At 45.2% G+C, this 18,509-nt stretch overlaps 1 non-coding gene across 1 annotated transcript; it reads left to right on the top strand.

Annotated features, from left to right (window-relative positions):
• Nucleotides 1-16,822: 16,822 nt before the first annotated feature.
• On the top strand, nucleotides 16,823-16,937 carry LOC144780368 (U5 spliceosomal RNA). The gene has a single exon (XR_013600740.1). It is a non-coding gene; the product is annotated as a U5 spliceosomal RNA (small nuclear RNA).
• Nucleotides 16,938-18,509: the final 1,572 nt, after the last annotated feature.

An 18,509-nucleotide genomic window follows, 5' to 3' on the forward strand; every position in this document is an offset into this window, starting at 1 on the left:
GGAAAGGAAATAGGTGCATAAAGATTTACCATAGTTTTGTGTCACTTTTGTAATGCAAACATGGCGTAAACTCATAGTAAACATAACCCTCAGTTTAAGAGCCACTGTCCACTCCCTTATCTCGGGTGGAGCATTTTATTTGTTTAAGCTGAACTATCTCTATATAAAACTTTTTCGTTCTCAGGAGCTTCACTGTGCAAACTTCAACCAGATCCCTACCGACAAGGAGAACTTACCGTCTAATACAAACTTGTGGATAAGATGACAATCTACTCATATTTACCTGATACAGTCTAGAATCAACACCTGTGCGCTCTGTGCAGTGGCAATAACCTCTTCTGTACAAAATATTTAGATTAACATGTGGTTTGTCAAATCCCCCCCCCCTCTTAAATATAGGGCTGCTTCAGCCTTCATGGGGAAATGCTGGTTTTAGGCATGCTTCATTTTCACAAAGCAACGAGAACTGGCATTATTCTATAGGAGCTGGGATCCTAAAATCCCACATTTTCAGATGCTGACAAAAGGACATCTAGTCCCACAGAAATAGAGTCTGTGAAAGTATGAGTCTTATGTGGCATCTATAACCTTAGCTTTAGGATGCCCCATTCCCTCAAAGTACCAAAGTAAACTGAACTAGCAATAAAATGCTTTTAAGCCTTCTACAAAGGTACTCTGGATTCCGGGTTCTCTACTTGGAACACAACATTTTGTCAATCCGTCAAACCCTCTTTCACGCTTACTTGTAGAATCAGTCAAAATCATAACGAATATCTCTTCAATTAATGTTGTTCTAAGGGGGATCCTGGTGGTTCATCAGTAGTGATCACCAGGTCCACTTTTCACCTTAACTGTATTGCATCAATATTTAGGTCAAAATTCAGGAAACTGTGACCCCTCACATGGCATTGACACCAGAAAGATCCTGGGGAGGTTTCTGATGGGAACTGAATGTTCCCTGCATGGTATAAGGGTGTGTTCCTCTGCCCCGTGTGAATACCTGGATGTATCTGGTACCCTAATTTGGGATTTGTTTGGCTCTGTCATCACATTAATCTAGTGTGCGTGCAGAGGCCTAGGCCTGTCTCTGATATAGGATGGTCTTGGACTTGTCCTGTGACCTGGAGGTGTGCACCACACGTGTCCTCATTTGGTACCAGTAGACTACTATCCCTGTCATGGGTTTAGTACATAGAGTGGTGGGTGGTGGTAGCATGCCATGTTTTGACAATAGTTTGACCAGACCATATTTATTTGAGTCACCATGAAGACACGCTCTCCCAGTCATGTTAAGTGCTGCGTCAAGGCACTTACCAGTCATTAGACCCGCTGTGGATCAGCTCGAGAGGTGGGACCTCTTCATCTCAGGACTGCCACTTCCTGCGAGCATAAGAGATGTAGCGGCCGCATGGCGAAATACAGCTTAACCCCTCGTATGAGAGGGACTTCAAGATTACCCTCCAGTGCTTTGCAATCCATCATAGTGAGCAGATATGTCCAAGACTACTGAGTGAGCTGAGCAAGATTCAACAGGACGGAATTCACCTGTGAGTGGGTAAGAGAATGAAAAGACTAAGGAGCCTATTTATGAAAAAGCCGTGCAGCCCAGCAAGTCACCTTGCGACAGGGAAAGGTCAGGAATACGCCGTATTTTAAGCAATAAGGTGCATTTCAGCCTTTTTCTCTGAGCTGATGCTCTTTTGGCAGCCCAGCGCCAATGCAGGCACCCTCGTACCACGGTGCCTACGTTGTATGCAGGATTGTTTTAGTGCAGGAAAGCACACCTTCCTGCACTAAAACAATGCAGAGGCATATTCTTCTATCTATGAGTGCTACAGAATGCAGCACACATAGAAAGAGATAGTAACAAGGAGAAATAAAGATATTTCTTCTAGTTACACCTCTCCTGGGAATGCTTATATTTTTGGTGCCTTCCTAGGTTTTCCAGTTCCTGTAAATCTGGGAATGTGTAAACAAAACATGGGACTTGCATGGAAACACCTAAACAACACAGATGGAATGCCTTCCCAGGGCAGAGTAAGGCAATGCAGCAATTTGCGTTGTGTTGCAAAGTGGCCTTGCATGGCTTCATAAATCTGACTTAAGGTTTGCGTCACTCTTGCACCATGTTGAGAAATAAGCCCCAAAGAGCAGATAATGTGTGGGGGTGACTGCACTGCACCTGTGCCACTCCAGTTCTCCCCGTGAGATAGAGGGAACTACCCTGAAACGAAAGAGAGATTGGGTACAACAAGGTGGACACAAGACCTCCTGCCTCTGCTGAATGCCCCCTGGAGACATTGACTTGACTTTAGCTGCTAGGAGTGTGTAGTATTGAGTATCATTGTGTAATAAAGTACCTTCTTGGAAAGATAAGCACTAAGATGAACATTCACTTTACTGATTTGTTAAATCTGAGCTTCTTAAGCTCTGAACTCGAGCACCCCCCACACTACCTCCCTGAGAAGCACGAGACTGCTCGTCCTCACTACCTGAGAGTTGAGTGCAGAAACGGATGTATTTGGCACAGTTTTATGAACCACGGCAGGATGGATCAAAGGACATCAGAAGGAAAAGACCCACACCTCCACAGTTGTCGACTAATAACCCCCCGCTGGCCCACTTGGCCCAGCCAAACAGGGTAGCAGTTTCTAAAAGTAATATTCGACCCTGAAACAACCTCATACAGGTCTTTTTGAGAGTTATGGTATATATCTCTTTTTAGTGTTCCCATCCATTCTAATGTCTCTCGCTAAATACCTTACAAATAGCTGTGAGTCAGCAAGATTTGTGGATATTGCACCGGGAACAAGCACAGATGGACTTTAGGTTTAGGTGTTTTGCCTCATGGTGATTTTGCCACCCTCTCCCCTGATGTCTGTGTTTCCTTTCTTCCTTTTTTTTTTCACTAAGGGTACCCTACCATGGCCCGCTTCTTATTACTTAATGAGGGTTGCCAATGTGCCTCTGCTTCCCCTTTCCAAATTGTTTAATTAAGCGGTGTAATGCAGGTGGCCGAAATGTCCCTCTGCACTAAAGCCAAATACCAGTCAGTGACAGCTTCAACATCCTATGATGCCCCTACAGGACAGTTTACAGCTCCTGTCTGGTCCTAGACTGCCCCCCAGTGAAAACACACAAACAGCATTCACACAGACCAACCCCAAAATCAAAATGTAAACACCAAAAATACAAAATCAAAAATAGACATCTGATCTGAAAAGCATACTCAGTACAAAGTAGACAAGCATTTGCAATGCAATAGGTCTCACATTTGCGAGAGTTTGAGCTTTGGCATTGTAAAAGACAATGCCATTTATTTATGTGTTTTGAAAACCTGCAAATGGTGCGTAGAAACGCACTTTGTACTTCTAATAGTTGCTTACGAGAAGCAAGGCTGGCAGTAACTGCGCCTCTTTTACTGCCAGCCCTGCTTTTCATAAACAAGGAATATAAGACCTAAAAATAAAGCACAGATCATCTGCAGATCAACCCTACTGCATCCTATGACTTTGCAAAAGAACTCTAGCCTACTTGCAGACTTGGTTTGAGGCATCACAGAGCAGGTAGGGTGAACTGGAACACAACTATGATAGTTGAAGGTCTTCTGCCTCTGGTGTCTCTCCTACAATGGACATGTAAACTGGGCCATGTACAACCCTACCGCACTTTACTCTCGGGGGAGCAAGGGCAAGCAATCCGTGGCCCTTCAGGGAGGTAGTTTTGAGAGTGGGGTAGAGCCTCAGAGCTGAAGCAGTCAGACAACAGACCAAATAAGTGAATGGCCATCCCAGTGCCTTCCTTTTAAGAAAAGGAGAAGTACTTTTGTCACAGAACAACTCAATAATATACATAAGGAATAAGCAGCACTGCAGGGAAGGTATTCTACAGATGTTACAGTAGTTACTACTCAAACAGAACCTTTCAATTTAAACATAGAAGGAGCTGTGCATGGTGAAAGACAGCAGCTTTCCAGAATTCTGTGACCCATAGGCAGATCCACTGAAATGATGCAGCAAGGGAGCACTGTGGTATCTTCCGATTGTACGGACCACTGTCCTATTGCTGCACCCCTCTCCTGATGTGTATTGTGGTTCTTCCCCTTCGCGCGACCTCTCAGAACGCTGCCACACCGAAGGTTCTAAGTCGAGCTCCCTGCGAGGAGACGGCGGGTACCGGCGGTGTGAGCTGTGGCTGAGGTCCTTATCTGATGTAACTTAATAAACTCTTCGCTTCAAGAACATTTGACGGCTTCTGGATGTTGATGTAATGTGTGGACGTCTTCTTAAATGTTACAAGCACCAAATTAGGCGGCAAGGTTGACTAAATTATGCAGCAATAATAGGCAAAATATTAGGAATAATGCTGGGCTTTTTTTAATGTAGTATTAATTCATAAATTTGTCATTTTTACGCATGGTAATACTGTCTTTGCAAAGATCTCACCTCATTAGTGTTAGTTTAACAATTGATTATAGAAATAAGCCAATGAAAGATTAACAGTTAACGTTTGTGAATGGCCTTCCACTGCGCGCAAACATGTTGCAGCACTTTTATTAACTTTTGATCTGTTTGAGCTAGAAAACACATTTGTTTTGTTAAATTCTGCAGATTATGCAGAAGATGATGGATTATGTGTCAAGAGCAGCAAAGTAATAACTATGCGAAAAAGGCAGCGGATGCAGAATTCCAGTGGCCCTGCCCGTCGGCCCATCTGTATGCTTTAATTAGGCAGTCATCTTAGGCAGGTTGCAGTAATCACAACAAAGTGCCACCAAACTGTATTAGTGAAGCTCTCTGTCAGTGTCTTGTTCAGGTGTTAGCATTACAAGAGGTGAAGCGCACAAGGGCTCAACAAGCATGGGTGTGCAGTCTTCAACTGAATAGTGCAAATGGTCGTCGGGGCTTGTTCGGGCAGCCATGCCTCCTCTCTCCATGTCAGGCTGATGGAAGCAGTAGAGGCATGGACAAAGGCACTAAATTGGCAGGTAATATTTATCAAAACAAATGCTAACCCAATAAGCCCACCAGGTCTTGGGTATACATAACCAGGGCCGGCCTTAGGCATGTGCAAGCTGTGCACCTGCACAGACCCGCCAAACCCCACGGGCTGCCATGCCAATATATGTCCTTAATATAATAATCCTCTGAGGATGGATACATATTTGCGTGGCGGCCCGCGGCAGGGATTTTGCGGCCTCCGGCTCTGTTCCACTTCCAAACACCCTGACACCCCCCTCTTCACTGGCCTCCGCACCTGCGTTCCTCCTGGTTCCTGATTGGCTGGTCATCTAATGCCTTTTCTAGACGTTTTATTAACCCCTTCCACGCTCATGACGAGCTGGGCTCGTCATGCAGTAGCCTCCTCGCACGCTCATGACGAGCCCAGCTCGTCATAAACCAATGAGGATCACGAAATCCCAGCACAGCAGGGGAATTCCCATAGCATCCAAGAGGTTAAAACACCTTCCTGAGATCCGTGGGGCTCCGCCCCGCCCGGACCCCCTCTTCTGGGGCCCCCTACCTACGCTCCCTGCCCAGGGCAACCATGAGCCTAGAGCCGCCCCTGACATAACAGAAGGAACAATGGTCCCTTGGGACTCTTTCAGTAAAGTCACTGTGAGCGGTCAACGAGCGGTAACCAAATCAAATTCAAAAAATCATAAATCAACCAAAGGTAGTCCCACCGCAGTCCATTTCTTCTGGGTAGCACCACTCTCCGGACTCGTGGCTGGGCTTAGCTTCCCTGGGTACACAGCTCCTGTGGGTGAAGTTGTTCCTTCTCCCATCCCAGTAGGCAGGTTCCCTCGTGTCAGGCAGACCACAGCTCTCCAGTAGACTTGAGGTGATGTTTCCTTGCTTCCAGGAGCATGGCTAGAAGCAAAACTAGCACTAGATCACAAAAGCTCTTCAAGTACTCTATGCACCACCCAGGTTCTTGTTCAGTGAAGAACCTTGCAACAGGAATGAAGTGGAAATGTTTGGGTTTCTTTTTAATACGTGATTTTGCACACAAGATATATGATTCCCCTGTCAGTTCTTTTCCCATTTCATTATCGGGCAGCAGCGCTAACTCTGTCTTTGTGTAAAACGATGAATCCGTTAATCAGTCCATTTTGGTTCAGTGAATTAAAAAAACTTGGGGGCATATTATCAAGGGGGGCGATAGGCAATTTTCGCCACTTTAGCGGTGTTTTCGGCCTCTAAGCGGCGATAATACTATCGCCCTATTAGCAATAGCGAGCGGTATGGGGCCCGTTTTGCATGTCAGCGATATTTATCGCTAATGACATGCAAAGTGGGCATACCCAACCTGTTAGCGACTGAAAGCAGTCGCTAACATCGCTGTCACCTATTACCAACACAGGCGTAGCAATGGAAATATTCGCGCTAAGCGCGAATATCTCCAAAAACTAACACCTGCTCAGATCAGTTCTTAGCCATTATATCCAATGGGAGGTGGATATAATGGCTAAGACCCTGTTAGCGATAATGTGTGAATATCGCTGTATTCTCAGCGATATTCACGGATTTTGCCGCTATCGCCGGGAATTTTATCGCTTTTGAGCTAAACGTTGCTAATAGCACGTTATCTCAGCGATAAAATCCTGTGATGCGCAGCGATAAAAAAATTGCCGCTAACCCTACTTAGCGATAAATATCACTATTTGTTGATAATATGCCCCCCTCCCCCCCCGGTGCCCGCCTCACTTTGCAATTGCGCATGCTCTACTCTCTATTCTCTACCTCTCGCTCTCTCTACCTCTACCCCTCTACCCGCACACACACATATATATATATATATATATATATATATATATGCATATGCTTTTATATATATATGTATATGTGTGTATATATATATTCACTGAAAAAACCATAGGTTATAGACCATATATAGTTAGGAATTAGCATTTAAAAAACCTTATTTTACTCACACAAAACCATTGAAATTCCATATATAGTTAGTTGCACTAACTATATATCGCGCACCCGCAATCCACTGCTGATCATGTCACATATTACATCATTCATGACATGGTCAGTGACATCACTGATGACATCACTGATGACATCTCAAATGACATCACTGATGACATCACTGATGACATCTCAAATGACATCACTGATGACATCACTGATGACATCTCAAATGACATCACTGATGACTACATCCAGTGACTGTATAATTCTGTAAAGTTAAAATATGTCTTACATATTGAAGAATGAGTGGATGTATAAGTGTCTTGATGAAGGATTTAGTAGGGGCATGGCTGACTGTATGAGTGACTGATTAAATGTGTCTCACTGAGTGCATGGGTTAGTGACTAAACTGTCTTAATTTGTGCATCATTATGTCTGTTGTTCTGTAAACTGCTGCATGTATTGATCATTAGCTATATGATTAACTGTATGGGTTATTGATTGGTTGCCCAAGCATTTGTATGGGAGACTGAGTGTGTGTCTGGGTGGCTGGGAGGTGTATGACTCTCTGCATAGATGTGTGAGCAGTTGATTGACTAGATGTATGGGTTCAAAAGTGCATGTGGAAACAGCTGTATGGGCGGTTGACTGTGTGCATGAGTGTATTGGTGAGTGAATGGATATCTCAGTGCTACATGTCAAAGTAAGTACATATGTAAAACACAGTACATGTGAGAGTTGACATATATAAATAACTGTGCATAAGAGCCAGTGAATGTGTGAGTGGCTGTATGGATCATTGTGAACTTGTATCCAGGATTGTATAAGTGAGTAAATATGTTTTAGTATATGTTTGAATAAGTAAGGTGTGTATAACTGTATAGTTGAGGAAATGGAGGTGTGATTGATTCTTTGCATGACTGACTAAGTGTCTGAGTAACTCCATGGATGAGTGACAGTCTATGAGTGTCTGTTTACACTGAGTGTATCTAAGGTTATATTAGAGTCTGAAGAGGTTCATCGTATTATCACATGAATGATGTCATCAGTGATGTGATCAGTAATGTCAAATGAGATGTCATCAGTGATGTCATTTGAGATGTCATCAGTGATGTCATCAGTGATGTCATTTGAGATGTCATCAGTGATGTCATCAGTGATGTCATTTGAGATGTCATCAGTGATGTCATCAGTGATGTCACTGACCATGTCATGAATGATGTAATATGTGACATGATCAGCAGTGGATTGCGGGTGCGCGATATATAGTTAGTGCAACTAACTATATATGGAATTTCAATGGTTTTGTGTGAGTAAAATAAGGTTTTTTAAATGCTAATTCCTAACTATATATGGTCTATAACCTATGGTTTTTTCAGTGAATTTTCAAGGTTTTGTAAATGCTAATTCCTAACTATATATGGTCTATAACCTATGGTTTTTCAGTGAATTTCAATGGTTTTTTAATAGCAAATATCATAAGCTGTCGAATGTCAAGTACGTGGTAAGTGAAAACATTTTCGTGTTTATGCACACTGATCTGCTTTGAATGGTGCCCCCCCCCCTCATTTCTATTAGGAGTACTCTCTCTTTGCAGATAGTGAAAGGTAGTTAACGCAGGCCTTTGCCCCCGTTGTAATCCGTCGTGCCTGCTTCTCTCTCCATTTGATTGATTGTTATCCAAGTATTTACTGTTTTAGAATTAGTTCTCTTTGGTTCATTCTCTATTTACAAACAAACACAGTCGCAATACTCTGTTTAGTCTTTGCAGATAACGAAAAATCGTGTAAAAAAAAAGAAAAGGAATCGAGCAAAATCAGTAGGCCACTAATGGGATCTCTTTTTGACCTCGCTAAAATAGAAACATTAGGAACAACCCCTCATGACAAATACAAAACTAGTGAGATGAACTGAACTCCACACAATGATGGCTGCAAAACAGCTCGGCTCCGCCACCCACCCCGCCCAAAATAACGATAAAGAGCGGCTGCCATGATTGGTTGCGGAATGGCCACGACGGAGCTACGAAATGGTGCTGCTCTCATGCTAACCCCAGCTTCAGTCTGAAACATCCAGAAACACTGTAGACTACCAATTCGATCAGTTCCGGTAGCGCCCCAATGTAACCCGGTAGAGAAGAACTAGCCCTCCACTCTTTGACTGATGGTTCTTGTTGCCTGTCCCTTCTGTTGTCATTTAACAGAACTATTTAGCCTGCTGAAAGGGGTTGTGTTCCGACCGCTGGTTGGTGGAGACATTTTGACTATATTCTGTACCTGCTTTGTCGCGTAATGCGTCATATGACGCGCCGCGTTAGCGCATCCGGAAGTCATCCGGGGCGCACAGCGCGTAACGTAAGCATAACAAGTCATGTGACTTGTTAATAAAACTTTTCATTGGTTCATTTTACTTTTCTTATTGTAATGATGAAAGGCTTGGTCATATGACCTAAAAATTACGCTTTTCATTACTTCCGAACATTATTTTTTCTTAAATATATGTTATAATGTTCCAGGCTAATGTACTTTCCCGGAAATTTTACAACTGTCCTGCAAGTAAAATATATTCTTTTTTCGAGAAAAAGAGCGTTTCTTCGTCCCATGACGGAGCCGTTGAGCAAAAGAGGGTCGACCTGCTGTCTTAGTCGCCGATACGCCTGAATATGAGATTCTTATCGATCACTTTATGTTGCAGGAATAGAAAACACAACAGCCCTTGACCATTTATCTTTACTGCGTTCCTTCGTATTATACCTTTTACCCTTCATGTAATTGGTCTGCTTTATTTCACTTGCCTTTTAATGATTCTAAAACAGTCACTATTATTAAAAACTTTACCAATGTATATACTACTACCATGTTTTCTTTTAAAAACCTTTATTGTGAAAATTTCATTATACAAATACGAGCCTATAACCACGTGGGCCTGCCACGGAGCAAACTGTAATCGTATATGATGAATAGACATTTACACTATAGAGGAACGTAACGGGCGGGCCATTAGGTTGCAAGAACTAAGGTGTCTAACAGTTACGGAATCGGTGGACGTACATTTTATAATTAAAATACGACAGGGCCCGTTACAATAAAATTATCTAGATATACATTTGCGGGCAAGTACCATGGGTGACGTTAATTCGAACTTTCAACAGTACAGTAATCAATAACACATCAGAACTTAATATCAATAGGGATGTCGAAATATTCAATCAATTCTCGTCCCCGCCCGCCATGTGCTTCAAAACTGCATACGTATCTCGTGATTTCAAGGTTCTGCAACCAGTACACAACAAGGAGTTACGAGTCCCATTTATTCCGGCGCCATTTTGGGCGAGGACGGGCAGGTCCAGGATATAGTCAAAATGTCTCTACCAACCATCGACTATGATGATGTTCATATGCTGTATTTATTAGAGTAACACTCATCTGTCCACATGAAATTAATTTGCCACAATCTAAACATGTCATTTTAATCTTTCCAAAGTTCTTCTAAATATTTGGGACCGTTTCCCTTGCCTCTGAAGCTCTCAGTGCCACTTCTTTGATGAATGTACTAGCAGGTCAGGGGTTCTCCTCCAAATCTCTCTTTTATGCAGCACTATAATTAATTGGTGCCACCTCTCCATATGACGATGCATGGTATAGTTACCACAACTATATTTTTTTTCGGTTCCTCTGGAGAGTTCATCGTGGCAGATGAAGCGTGTAACGTACCGGGCATTTACCTTTTTTTGCATGTACAGGAAAGGAAAAAAAATCGAGCGTCCGAGTTCTAAGGTGTCCCAGGGCCATTTTAGTGGACCAGGCCCAAATCCAAAGAACAGGCCGCCATTTTGAGAGTCCTCTTGCAGCCGCCTGTCGCTGTAGCATCAAGAGCAGCCGAAACTCAGCTGAATGGCAACTGAAATGGTAAAGGGGCGCCCCACTACAGCCGACGAGCCTCCACCTAGGAAGGCCCATTCACGCCGGCTCCCCCCCCCTTCGGGCACCCCACGCCGTTATTCGGAGCAGTATTGTAGGATGGCCACACCAGTGCGGCAACTTGCTAGACATCACCTCGGTGGTAACCGAATCTCAACGCCTTGTGGTGTCTTCTATTCAGAAAACATTGTTATGCTGCCTTCGACCTATTCGCCGCAAGTGCGCACACAACTCAACTACATAGCTTGCTAGACACCACCTCGGTGCCATCCGGATCTTGGAATGTCAGCACCTTTTGGTGTCTTCTCTTCAGAAAATATTGTTGCGCTGCCTTTGGCCCCATTCGCACATCAGTCCGCTACTGACGCCATCTCACAGGCTAATGGGGCGCCCCACGCCGACTTTCAGCATTGTAGAATGACCACACCAGTACAGCAACTTGCTAGACATCACCTCGGTGCCATCCGGATCTCGGCGCCCCACTGCAGATGAAGTGCCTCTCAACTATGAAACCACCACGGTGACATCCGGATCTTGGCGCGTTGTGCTGCCTTCGGCCTATTCGCACATCGGTCCGCTACTGACGCCATCTCACAGGCTAATGGGGCGACCCACGCCGAGTTTCAGCATTGTAGGATGACCACACCAGTACAGCAACTTGCTAGACATCACCTCGGTGCCATCCGAATCTTGGCATCTCAACGCCTAGTGGTATCTTCCATACAAAAAATATTGTTACGCTGCCTTTGGCCCCATTCGCACATCAGTCCGCAACTTAGACATCACCTCGGTGCCATCCGGATCTTGGCATCTCAGCGCCTTGTGGTGTCAGTCAGAAAATATTGTTGCGCTGCCTTTGGCCCCATTCGCACATCAGTCCGCTACTGACACCATCTCACAGGCCAACAGGGCGCCCCACGCCGACTTTTACCATTGTACGATGGCCACACCAGTGCCACAACTTGCTAGACACCACCTCGGTGCCATCCGGATCTTGGCATCTCAGCGCCTTGTGGTGTCTTCAAATCAGAAAATATTGTTGCGCTGCCTTTGGCCCCATTCGCACATCGGTCCGCTACTGACGCCATCTCACAGGCCAACGGGGCACCCCACGCCGACTTTCAACATTGTAGGATGGCCACAGAAGTGCGACAACTTACTAGACACCACCTCGGTGCCATCCGGATCTTGGCGCGTTGTGCTGCCTTCGGCCTATTCGCACATCGGTCCGCTACTGACGCAAACTCACAGGCCAACGGGGCGCCCCACGCCGACTTTCAGCATTGTAGGATGGCCACACCAGTGCGGCAACTTACTAGACACCACCTCGGTGCCATCCGGATCTTGGCGCGTTGTGCTGCCTTCGGCCTATTCGCACATCGGTCCGCTACTGACGCAAACTCACAGGCCAACGGGGCGCCCCACGCCGACTTTCAGCATTGTTGGATGGCCACACCAGTGCGGCAACTTACTAGACACCACCTCGGTGCCATCCGGATCTTGGCGCGTTGTGCTGCCTTCGGCCTATTCGCACATCGGTCCGCTACTGACGCAAACTCACAGGCCAACGGGGCGCCCCACGCCGACTTTCAGCATTGTAGGATGGCCACACCAGTGCTGCAACTTGCTGGACACCACCTCGGTGCCATCCGGATCTTGGCGCGTTGTATTGCCTTCGGCCTATTCGCACATCGGTCCGCTACTGACGCCGCCTCACGTGCCAACGTATTTTCTCCGCATTTTATACCCTATGCCGCATAACAGGTCATGTGACTTGTTTATAAAACTTTTCATTGGTTCATTTTACTTTTGGTTTCCTAATGATGGAAGGCTTGATCATATGACCTAAAAACAACACTTTTCATTGGATGAAAACTTTTTTTTTTCCCAAACGATGAAAGCCCCACCTTGTTTCTGGATGTTTCAGACTGAAGCTGGCGTCAGCATGAGAGCACCACCATCTCGTAGCTCCGTCGTGGTCATTCCGCGAGCAATCATGGCAGCCGCTCCCCACCAGAAGCCTGCAGGAGTCGGGGCCCCCAAAACTTTTGATGAATTCTCAAGGCGGAGGGGACGCTTTCGAGAATGGGGTCCAAGACCTAGCAGACAAGCGTCCGATTTCCAAGGTGTCCCAGGGCCATTTCAGTGGACCAGGCCCAAAAAGGAAAGAGCCTGCCGCCATTTTGAGAGTCCTGTGACAGCCGTCTATCGCTGCACCGCAAGAGTGAGCGCAACTCAGCTGAATTGCGGCTTTTGACACAGTGGACCAAAAACGGACGGAATGGCAACTGAAACGGTAAAGGGGCGCCCCACTACAACAGATGACACTCCACCTGGAGAGGCCCGTTCACGCCGCCTCCCCCGGGGCGCCCCACGCCGTTATTCGGAGCAGCATTGTAGGATACCAAAACCAGTGCGGCAACTTACTGGACATCACCTTGGTGCCATCGTTCTGCTGCCTTGGAACTATTCGCACAACAGTTTGCTACTGATGACCCACCCCCCGCGACGCCCCACGCCGTTATTTGCTGGGTGGCAACTTACTAGACATCACTTTCGTGTCATCTAGATTTCGGCGCGTTCTGCTGCCTTGGAACTATTCGCACAACAGTTTGCTACTGATGACCCACCCCCCGCGACGCCCCACGCCGGAAATCTGGACGTTGTGCTGCGTTGGGACTATTCGCACAGCCGACCGCTACTTCGTTGTTTTTCCCTAAAAATGTTTATATGTTATTACTATTTTTGTTTTCTTGTATATATTTATAAATTATTAAAGTTTTATAATCTTACTACTTTGTCGGAGTGCTATATATTTTTAATGTGACACATAATTGTAAAAACTTTGATGTACAAAGAGTCATCCCTCGAATCTTCCGCTTCACGCTCGGTCCCCTCCCCAATCACAATACAGGATGGTTTTCAGATAATAGCAACGCTTCTGCTGTGACGGATCTCATCGAATGTGGGCCTTGATCTACTATAACTCCTTTGAAGAGGGGTGATTCTTTACAGCTGTGGCCATAAACTACATCTGCAGGGCTAGCTGATAGCCTAGGACCGGCCTGGACAATCGGACACAGAGGAAAAGGAGTGTCAGAGGGTGCGGTAGTGAATAGGGCGAAAGGGAGGTGTCGGGCGGGCACAGGGTGTGATTCTCAGGGAAGAGCAGCGCAGATGGGGGGAGGTTTATTACCCATGCATAAGACAGAGAGCGGGGGTGACCACTGCCTGGGTGAGATGCTTGCGAGGGTGGGGAGCCATGCTAAGGATCGACAGCGTGCACAGAGTGGGTCTGGTCAAGGCATCTAAAATGGCTGTCGTGCACGACAAAAGTGTGGCATTTGAAAAAAGACAAGATGGCGCAGACAATGTTTTTCAACACTTCCTGATTTCCTTCGAATCGAACGTTAACAGACGTTGGGGCATATTACCAAAGTTAAGCGATATTTATCCCTAACGATGCATTGCAAAGATTTTTTTACCGTCAGAAATTATCGCAGATAAACCTTGCTATTATCAAGGTTTATCGCAAATACGATACAAAACGACCGCAATGCATTAATATCGCTGAAAACTCAGCGATATTCATGCATTACCGAGCTAATGCTCTTAGCCATGTTATCCACCTCCCATTGGATAACATGGCTAAGAACTGCTCAGGGCAGCTGTTACTTTTTGGAGATATTCGCGCTTATCTCGAATATTTCCAAAAGTTGATAATAGGAGATAGCGATGTTAGCGACTGTTTCCAGTCGCTAACATCTTGGCATGCCCACTTTGCATGTCATTAGTGATAAATATCACTCACATGCAAAGTGGGGCCCAAGATGGTCGCTATCTCCTACTAGCCGTCGCTAACTGGTGTTAGCAACAGCTAGGTAATACAGATATAATTTTATCTCCGCGAAGCGGAGCGCTGTTACACATATATATCTTGTTTTTGAACGTTAATTTCTCAAAATGCACTGAAGCACATATATTGAGACCTAGCAAAGGCACATCGGGCTACCAGTCCCTAATATTTTACCAAGTTTCGTGCAAATCCATTCAGCCGTTCGATTATTATTATTATTATTTTTTTTTGCCCCGCGGGGCCCTTTTAAAACCTCCACATCAAACCTAGGGGGTCAGCGAGGATCTACTATGCCCCCTTATGGTCATTTGCCCCTTCGCTTTGGCCTCCTCTTGTCTCTCGATCCTACCGAGAGACAAGATGGCAGCCGCTACGGACTGTTTGGAATGTTTACAGACACCGGAGAGCCAATCAGCTTCGCTTCGCAAAGCTCCGTAACGCGAAAAGTACGCGAAGCGGTGTGCTGTTACAGATATATATCTTTTTTTGAACGTTAATTTCTCAAAATCCACTGAAGCACATATATTGAGACCTAGCAAAGGCACATCGGGCTACCAGTCCCTACAATTTTGCCAAGTTTCGTGCAAATCCATTCAGCCGTTCGATTATTATTACTATTTTTTTTTTTTGCCCCGCGGGGCCCTTTTAAAACCTCCACATCAAACCTAGGGGGTCAGCGAGGATCTACTATTCCCCCTTATGGTCATTTGCCCCTTCGCTTTGGCCTCCTCTTGTCTCTCGATCCTACCGAGAGACAAGATGGCGGCCGCTACGGACTGTTTGGAATGTTGAGAGACGCCGGAGAACCAATCAGCTTCGCTTCACAAAGCTCCGTTGCGCGAAAAGTACGCGTCCTGGAGCGCTGCCCGGTCCGCTGTTACAGATATATATCTTTTTTTAAACGTTAATTTCTCAAAATCCACTGTAGCACATATATTGAGACCTACAAAAGGCACATCGGGCTACCAGTCCCTACAATTTTGCCAAGTTTCGTGCAAATCCATTCAGCCGTTCGGGCTAAAAGTGAGGCCAACCGCCCTATGGAAAACTCAATGTTAAAAACACGTTTTGGGACCCCCCTTTTTTCTCAGCCCCCCCTTGACGAACCCCCCCCAAATTTTCAAGGGCTGCTCAGAAACAAAATGTGCCATTTTCCTGAAAATTTCAGCCAATTCCGTCCACAAACGCCAAAGTTATTAGACATAGAATTTTCAAAAATCCCATAGAGAAAAAATCCTAACTATATATACCTACTGGCGACCGCCAGTAGGTAATACATCTATATATAAACATATATACATCAGCATATCTATATAAATACATGAATACATATACATATATGCATACATATGCATGTTATGGTCATGAAAGTTTGAAAAACACTAAAAAAAATGCAAAGCAAAAAAAACACATAATTACAAACGGAATTGCTTTAACTTAAACAAGGGCGAACCCTGTTGCATTTTCAATGCTTGTTAATTGCGCATGCGCAATGATACACGCGCGCACCCACAATATGCCCACATCATCGCTGCTTTTATTGTGTTGTTTTCTTTTGGTCATGTTGCACAGCAGCATCTTGCCGATGCTAAACAACATTACGGAAAAGTATTGTTAGTCAGCATTTTGCCTCTCTTTGCCAATGCTTGTTTTCTTACAGCAGCTGATGCAGCGTTATAGGCTGCAAGTTGCAAACACACTGGCTCTCGGAAAGAAGATCAATGAGCCAGCCAGCATGGCTTGATGGTGGCAGTAAAAGTCCTCCTCTTGGGAGCCACCGAGCCTCACACAAGCCTGCGCGAGGCTCCGAACGCTGCACTGCTCAGAATGAGAAGAGTGAAAGGAGCGACGCTAAGGTTTGAGCTGGGAGACTCGAGTGTGACAGCATTTCCTGTCACGTGACCGAAGACGAAATTTGCATACCCATAAGTCCGTGTCACTAGTGCGTCCCGCTTTTGTTTCGATTGTCTCAACAAGTGTTTTGTCAAAGTACCGAAATAAAAGGCTTATTACAAGTTGGTTATATTTTGAAGGGTTATCAATGATGGATTTAGTAGAGTAAATCACCCTGACATTCTGTGGATAGCTGTTTCTGGGGCCCATGGTGAGGCTGCAACATACTCATACTCGGGATTCTCTTCAAACCGATTAAATCTTTCGCCTTTTACCAAAGATTTCCGTGGAGAGGAACATTAAAGAGTTTCACTCAATTTATGAAATCCATGCTGCTGCAGGGTTACCCTTACTTAGTTTAAAAAAATAAAACTACGTTAACTGACTCTTGCTATGCGTGGGTTGAATATTAAATGTGTGCGGTTCTACCTCAACGCAGATCGGGCAAACGAATTTTACTGACGCGCTTAACTTACAGTTTTCACATTTGACATATAACAAGATCACATACGACGCAAACATCGCTCTATCATCTGAAAGGCTTCACTTCTATACACAAGCAGCGCTACAGAACACCAGATAAAGAAGGATCAATTGGTAAAGAAAACACATAACTGTTTTCAATCTGGAGTTTATTTCAATATCAGTCTCATGATTATTGAGATTTGATTGAAATAGCCTCTGTGATTCAAATTCTAAAGGGGCATTAACATATATATGTGTATATATATATATATGGGACAGCCCGGCTTCAGAATGCCAACACGTAAACAGAGGCATTCACGAATGCTGTTCCCATGCGTTGCATGCACGAGTTCTGTATACCTCATTAAAGCTTCCCCTCTTTGCTTTGCCAGCGCTGGGGATAAAAAAAAGCTAGAAAGAAATGCTTTTTACATAGAATGCATGTAGGACATATGTGAATCAATTGTTTCACACAGAGCGATTGTTGAGTATACTTTTCAAATGTAAAATAATCCCTCTTGCGTTCCAAAGGTAGCACTTCCTAAAAGGCGCAATGATATAACAAATAGCCAACAGAATGAAGTGACAACATGATACTGCTCTGGGTGGAGCCAAAGCCCACTTCATGTTTATTAAACAGCACTGGCATTAATACATTGTGCTGACGGGTGTGCTATCAAGCGAGACTGGACAACAGAAGAGGCCCACCCCCTTAGTCAGGGTAAGGGGGTACACTCCTAAACTAACCCCTGCTCACCCCCTTGGTAGCTTGGCACGAGCAGACAGGCTTATCTCAGAGGCAGTGTGTAAAGCATTTGTGGGCACATACAGTAACCCAGTGACAACACCACAGATGGACACCACACAGTTGTATATTAAAAAGAAGTATTCTTTATATAGACTTAACACAAGACCACAAACGACAAAAATTCACAATACTATACTTAAAAATGGTAGGGTTAGCTTAGTTCAGTTCAGTTCTTAAAATGCGACACTTTGCGTCAATGTACCTTACGATGTGTTGCCCTTCCACAACAAGCAATGTTGCAGCGATGGAAATGCGCCAAAGTTCCGGTGCAAAAGAAATAGAGATGACGCTCTCTCATTGATGCGACACGCTATCCGGTGATGCGGCGGCATCTGCTGCGACGACGATCCTCTTCTCCGGCGATGCGAGATGCTGTCCTCGATGCGAGCCGCGACAGGCCCTGCGACACTCTTCTCGGCGATGCGGCGGTGTCTGCTGTGACGTCAATCCACTTCTCCTGCGATGAGACGCGACAGGCCCTGCGACACACTTCTCGGAGATGCGGCGGCGTCTGATGCGACGTCGATTCTCTACTCCTGCGACACGCTTCCCAGTGATGTGGCGGCATCTGCTGCGACGTTGATCCTCTTCTCCGGGGATGCCGGTGCTTCATGATGTGAAGCGGCAGCGGCAGTTCGGCGACA

The sequence above is a fragment of the Lissotriton helveticus genome, chromosome 1_1, assembly GCF_964261635.1.
Source record: "Lissotriton helveticus chromosome 1_1, aLisHel1.1, whole genome shotgun sequence".
Lineage (NCBI taxonomy): Eukaryota > Metazoa > Chordata > Amphibia > Caudata > Salamandridae > Lissotriton > Lissotriton helveticus.